The sequence below is a fragment of the Arachis hypogaea genome, chromosome 7, assembly GCF_003086295.3.
Source record: "Arachis hypogaea cultivar Tifrunner chromosome 7, arahy.Tifrunner.gnm2.J5K5, whole genome shotgun sequence".
NCBI lineage: Eukaryota > Viridiplantae > Streptophyta > Magnoliopsida > Fabales > Fabaceae > Arachis > Arachis hypogaea.
In genome coordinates, this window is record NC_092042.1 from 33054664 (window position 1) to 33061216 (window position 6553).

The following is a 6553-nucleotide window of genomic DNA, read 5'->3' on the forward strand; positions in this document are numbered from 1 at the left end:
ATGAAGGCTAGAGTCAATGGCTATCAACTATCAATCAATTGGACACTAGTAATTCAAGAAATCCTAAGTTACTTTCTCAAGCCAAGAACATAAAATTCTATTCTAACATTCTCCCAAGAATTTCATCAAACACTTGGAAGGTATAGAAGGAAAGCATAGTGAATCACAACAAAAATGAATTCTAACAACAATTGAATACAAAGAATTAACAACAACAATCAAGGAAATCACAATTATCATGAATTACCTCAAATTGCATTATTGAAAGGAAAATAAAGGAACAACAATCTATCCAAAACAAAATGAAGAGTTACAATTATCAAAGCACATAACTAGAAAGAGGAAGATGAGAAGAGTGAGAATTGATAAAGGAGAAGTGAATCAAAGCATGAATTAAACTTAGATCTAAGAAGAGAGATTAACCTAAACCTAATCCTAATTCTAGAGAGAAGTGAGAGTTTCTCTCTCTAAAACTAACTCTAAACTAAAACTAATGATGCTAAATGATAGATTCCCCTTTCCCCTTCTATCCTTGGTCCTTTTAATGCATTTTGGCGCCAAAGTTGGTTCAGAAACTCCCCAAGATCGCCAGGCACGTGCTGCTTTAATGAAGTCATGTGCGGACTGTGACGCATTCGCGCACGGTACGTGTGCGCATCCCTGGCCGATTCTGCAATGTACGCGCGAGTGCCTTGTGCGCGTGCGCGTGCTTGGCTGATTTCACTTCTTTGACTTTTTATGCTTCTCTCCACATGTATGCTTCCTTCCTTGCTCCTTTGATCCATGCCTAGCCTATTTCAATCCTGAAATTACTAGCAGACACATCAAGGCATCTTATGGAATCAAAGAGGAATTAGAATTCATCAAAATAAGGCTTAAAAAGCATGTTTTTACACTTAAGCACAAATACGGGAGAGATTACAAAACTTTTCTAATTCATATGTTAAATGTGAGAAAAGGTCATCAAAATACTCTAAATCCAATACAAGATAAACCGTCAAATTGGGGTTTATCAGTAGTAGGAAAGCAGAGTTTCAGAAGGAGCACATTATCTTCATACGCCTATCTGAAATTCTCACCGATGATCTACATAAGTATCTTTATCTTTATTTTCTATTTATTTATTATTATTATTCGAAAACTCCATAACCATTTATTATCCGCCTAACTGAGATTTACAAAATGACCATAGCTTGCTTCATACCAACAATCTCCATGGGATTGACTCTTACTCATGTAAGGTTTATCACTTGGACGACCCGTTGCACTTGCTGGTTAGTTATGCGAAGTTGTGAAGTTATGTTTGGACCATGGTATCATGCACCAAGTTTTTGGCACCATTACCAGGGAGAGAACGAACATGAATGCCATTATCAGAGATCACAATTTTGCCTATCATATTTTTGGCGCCGTTGTCGGAGATTGTTCGAGTTTGGACAACTGACGGTTCATCTTGTTGCTCAGATTAGGTAATTTTTTTCTGTTTTATCTTCAAAAAAATTTTCAAAAAAAATCTTTCAAAAAAAATTTTTCTCATCTGTTTTTGAAAATTATTCTAAATTTTTAAGAATGAATTCTAGTGTTTCTTGAAGCATATTGAAGCCTGGCTGGCTGTAAAGCCATGTTTAATTCTTTTGGACTGAGGCTTCCAATCATCAGCATAGAGGCAAGTTAATTGAAATATCAGCTGTTGTATGTCTGATTTATATCCTAAAGCTGGCTGGCTATTAAGCCATGTCCAACCCTTGGATTAGAGCTTTAGGCTAACATTGAAAGATTCCTAGAATTCTTATTAAAAATTTTGAATTTCTTATTTTCTTTTTCCTATATGTTTTTCGAAAAATATATACAAAAATTAAAAAATCGAAAAAAAATCAAAAATATTTTTGTGTTTCTTGTTTGAGTCTTGTGTCATGTTTTAAGTTTGGTGTCAATTGCATATTCATCTTGTTCTTGTATTTTTCGAAAATTCATGCATTCATAGTGTTCTTCATGATCTTCAAGTTGTTCTTGGTAAGTCTTCTTGTTTGATCTTTAAATTTTCTTGTTTTGTGTTGTATGATGTTTTTCATGTGCATTTTTGCATTCATAGTGTCTAAACATGAAAGATTTCTAAGTTTGGTGTCTTGCATATTTTCTTTGCATCAAAGGTTTTTCAAAAATATGTTCTTGATGTTCATCATGACCTTCAAAGTGTTCTTGGTGTTCATCTTGATATTCATAGTGTTCTTGCATGCATCATTAGTTTTGATCCAAAAATTTTCATGTTTTGGGACATTTTTATGTTTTCCCTCTCATCATTAAAAATTCAAAAATAAAAAAATATATTTTCCTTATTTCTCTCAAAATTTCGAAAATTTGAGTTGACCTAGTCAAAAATTTTAAAAACTTAGTTATTTCTTACAAGTCAAGTCAAAATTTCAAATTTAAAAATCTTATCTTTTCAAAATCTTTTTCAAAAATCAAATCTTTTTCATTTTTTTATTATTTTCGAAAATTCTTAAACTTTAATTTTCAAAATCTTTTTCTTATCTTTATTTCAAAATTTCGAAAATTATACTAACAATTAATGAGATTGATTCAAAAATTTGAAGTTTGTTACTTTCTTGTTAAGAAAGGTTCAATCTTTAAATTCTAGAATTATATCTTTTAGTTTCTTTTTGGTCAAGTAATTAAATTTTAATTTTAAAAATCAATTCTTTTTCAAATTATATTTTCTATCATATCTTTTTCAAAATTTTATCTTGTTCCAAAAATTTGATTTCAAAATATCTTCTTATCTTTTCAAATTTGATTTTCAAATCTTTTTCAACTAACTAACTGACTTTTTGTTTGTTTCTTATCTTTTTCAAAATCACCTAACTACTTTTTCCTCTCTAATTTTTGAAAATTTCTCCCTACTTTTTAAAATTATTTTTTTAAATTAATTAATTATTTTAAATTTTAATTTTAATTATTTTTCCTCTCTTAATTTTCGAAAATCATTAACCCTTTTTCAAAATTAATTTTTGAATTCTCTCCCTTCCATCTTCTTCTATTTATTTATTTATTTACTAACACTTCTCTTCATCTCAAGAATCTGAACCTATCTTCACCCTTGTGTTTGGATTCTCACCTTTTCCTACTTTTATTCTTTTCTTCTTCTACTAACAAAAAGGAATCTCTCTACTGTGGTAAAGAGGATCCCTATTATTATTTTTTGTTCCCTTCTTTTTCATATGAGCAGGAGCAAGGACAAGAATATTCTTATTGAAGTAGATCCTAAACCTGAAAGGACTCTAAAGAGGAAACTAAGAGAAGCTAAATTACAACAATCTAGAGACAACCTTACAAAAATTTTCGAAAAGGAAGAGGAGATGGTAGCCAAAAATAATAATGCAAGGAGGATGCTTGGTGACTATACTACACCTACTTTCAAATTTGATGGAAGAAGCATCTCAATCCCTACCATTGGAGAAAACAATTTTGAGCTGAAACCTCAACTGGTTGCTCTAATGCACCAGAACTGCAAGTTCCATATACTTCCATAAGAAGATCCCTACCAGTTTTTAACTGAATTCTTGCAGATCTGTGAGACTGTTAAGACTAATGGAGTAGATCCTGAAGTCTACAGGCTCATGCTTTTCCCCTTTGCTGTAAGAGACAGAGCTAGAATATGGTTAGATTCACAACCTAAAGATAGCCTGGACTCCTGGGATAAGCTGGTCACGGTCTTCTTGGCTAAGTTCTTTCCTCCTCAAAAGTTGAGCAAGCTTAGAGTGGATGTTCAGACCTTCAAACAAAAAGATGGTGAATCCCTCTATGAAGCTTGGGAAAGATACAAGCAGATGACCAAAAGGTGTCCTTCTGACATGCTTTCAGAGTGGACCATTCTGGATATATTCTATTATGGTCTATCTGAGTTCTCTAAGATGTCACTGGACCATTCTGCAGGTGGATCCATTCACCTAAAGAAAATGCCTGCAGAAGCTCAAGAACTCATTGACATGGTTGCAAATAACCAGTTCATGTACACTTCTGAGAGGAATTATGTGAATAATGGGATACCTCAGAGGAAGGGAGTTCTTCAAATTGATGCTCTGAATGCCATATTGGCTTAGAACAAAATTTTGACTCCGCAAGTCAACATGATTTCTCAAAGTCTAAATGGATGGCAAAATACATCCAACAACACTAAAGAGGCATCTTCTGAAGAAGAAGCTTATGATCATGAGAATCCTGCAATGGCAGAGGTAAATTACATGGGTGAACCTTATGGAAACACCTATAACTCATCATGGAGAAATCATCCAAATTTCTCATGGAAGGATCAACAAAAGCCTCAACAAGGCTTTAATAATGGTGGAAGAAATAGGCTCAGCAATAGCAAGCCTTTTCCATCATCTTCTCAGCAACAGACAGAGAATTCCGAGCAGAGCACCTCTAACTAAGCAAACTTAGTCTCTGATCTGTCTAAGGCCACTTTAAGTTTCATGAGTGAAACAAGGTCCTCCATTAGAAATTTGGAGGTACAAGTGGGTCAGCTGAGTATGAAAATCATTGAAACTCCTCCTAGTACTCTCCCAAGCAACACTGAAGAGAATCCAAAAAGAGATTGCAAGGCCATTGACATAATCAACATGGCCGAACCTAGAGAGGAAGGAGAGGACGTGAATCCCAATGAGGAAGACCTCATGGGACGTCTCTCAAGCAAGAAGGAGCTCCCTATTGAGGACCCAAAAGGATCTGAAGGTCATATAGAGACTATGGAAATCCCATTAAACCTCCTTCTGCCATTCATAAGCTCTGAAGACTATTCTTCCTCTGAAGAGGATGAAGATGTAAATGGAGAGCAAGTTGCTCAATATCTAGGAGCCATCATGAAGCTGAATGCCAAATTGTTTGGTAATGAGACTTGGGAATGTGAACCTCCCTTGTTCATTAGTGAACTAGACACATGGGTTCAGCAAACTTTACCTCAAAAGCGACAAGATCTTGGTAAATTCTCAATACCCTGCACCTTAGGCACCATGACCTTTGAGAAGGTTCTATGTGACTTAGGGTCAGGCATAAATCTTATGCCACTCTCTGTAATGGAGAAGCTAGAGATCATTGAGGTACAGCCTACCATATTCTCATTGCAAATGGCAGACAAGTCAGTAAGACAAGCTTATGGATTGGTAGAGGACGTGTTGGTAAAGGTTGAAGGCCTTTACATCCTTGCTGATTTCATAATCTTAGACACTAGGAAGGAGGAGGATGAATGCATCATCCTTGGAAGACCTTTCCTAGCCACAACAGGAGTTGTGATAGATGTTAACAGAGGAGAATTAGTCCTTCATTTGAATGAGGACTACCTTGTGTTTAAAACCCAAGGGTGTTCTTCTATAATAATGGAGAAGAAGCATGAAAAGCTTCTCTCAGTACAGAGTCAAACAAAGCCCCCACAATCAAACTCTAAGTTTGGTGTTGGGAGACCATAATCAAACTCTAAGTTTGGTGTTAAATCCCCACATCCAAACTCTAAGTTTGGTGTTGGGAGTCTACAACATTGACCTGATCACCTGTGAGGCTCTATGAGAGCCCACTGTCAAGCTATTGACATTAAAGAAGCGCTTATTGGGAGGCAACCCAATTTTTATTTATGTAATTTTATTTTTCTTTTATTGTTCTTTTATGTTTTATTAGGTTCATAATCATGTGGAGTCACAAAATAACTACTAAAATTAAAAACAGAATAAAAAACAGCAGAAGAAAAAGCACACCCTGGAGGAAGGACTTACTGGCGTTTAAACGCCAATAAGGAACATCTGGCTGGCATTCAACGCCAGAACAGAGCATGGATCTGGTGTTGAACGCCAGAAACAGGCAGCATCCTGGCATTCAGACGTCAGGAATACACCCTGAGGAGAGCTGGCGCTGAACGCCAGAAACAAGCATGGAATTGGCGTTCAACACTAGAAACATGCTGCAAATGGGCATTGAACGCCCAAAACAAGCATGAAGCTGGCGTTCAACGCTAGAAACAAGCATCAATCTGGCGTTGAATGCTAGGATTGCATGCAGAGGGCATTTTACACGCCTCATTGGTGCAGGAATGTAAATCCTTGACACCTCAAGATTTGTGGACCCCACAGGATCATCTCAGGATTTGTGGACACCACAGGATCCCCACCTACCTCAACTCACCTTCTCTCCTCTTCACACAATCTAATAAACACTCTTCCCCAAAACCCTTCACCAATCACCTCAATCTCTCTTCCCCATCACCTCTTCACCACTCACATCCATCCACTCTTCCCCATAAACCCCACCTACCTTTAAAATTCAAAATCTCTTTCCCACCCAAACCCACCCTAAATAGCCGAACCTACTCGCTCTCCCTTCACTATATAAACCCCTCTATCCTTCTTCATTTTCACACACCACAACCCTCTCTTCTTCACCTTGGCTAAAATCAAACACTTCTCCCTTTCCTCCATATTTTCTTCTTCTTCTTCTTCTTCTTCTTCTTCTTTCTTCTCTTGCTCGAGGGCAAGCAATATTCTAAGTTTGGTGTGGTAATAGCATAGCT

The 6553-nt window shown here is 36.2% G+C and overlaps 1 non-coding gene across 1 annotated transcript; it reads right to left on the bottom strand.

Annotated features, from left to right (window-relative positions):
- Positions 1-3749: 3749 nt before the first annotated feature.
- Positions 3750-3857, bottom strand: LOC112704604 (small nucleolar RNA R71). Its single transcript, XR_003155222.1, has one exon. It is a non-coding gene; the product is annotated as a small nucleolar RNA R71 (small nucleolar RNA).
- Positions 3858-6553: the final 2696 nt, after the last annotated feature.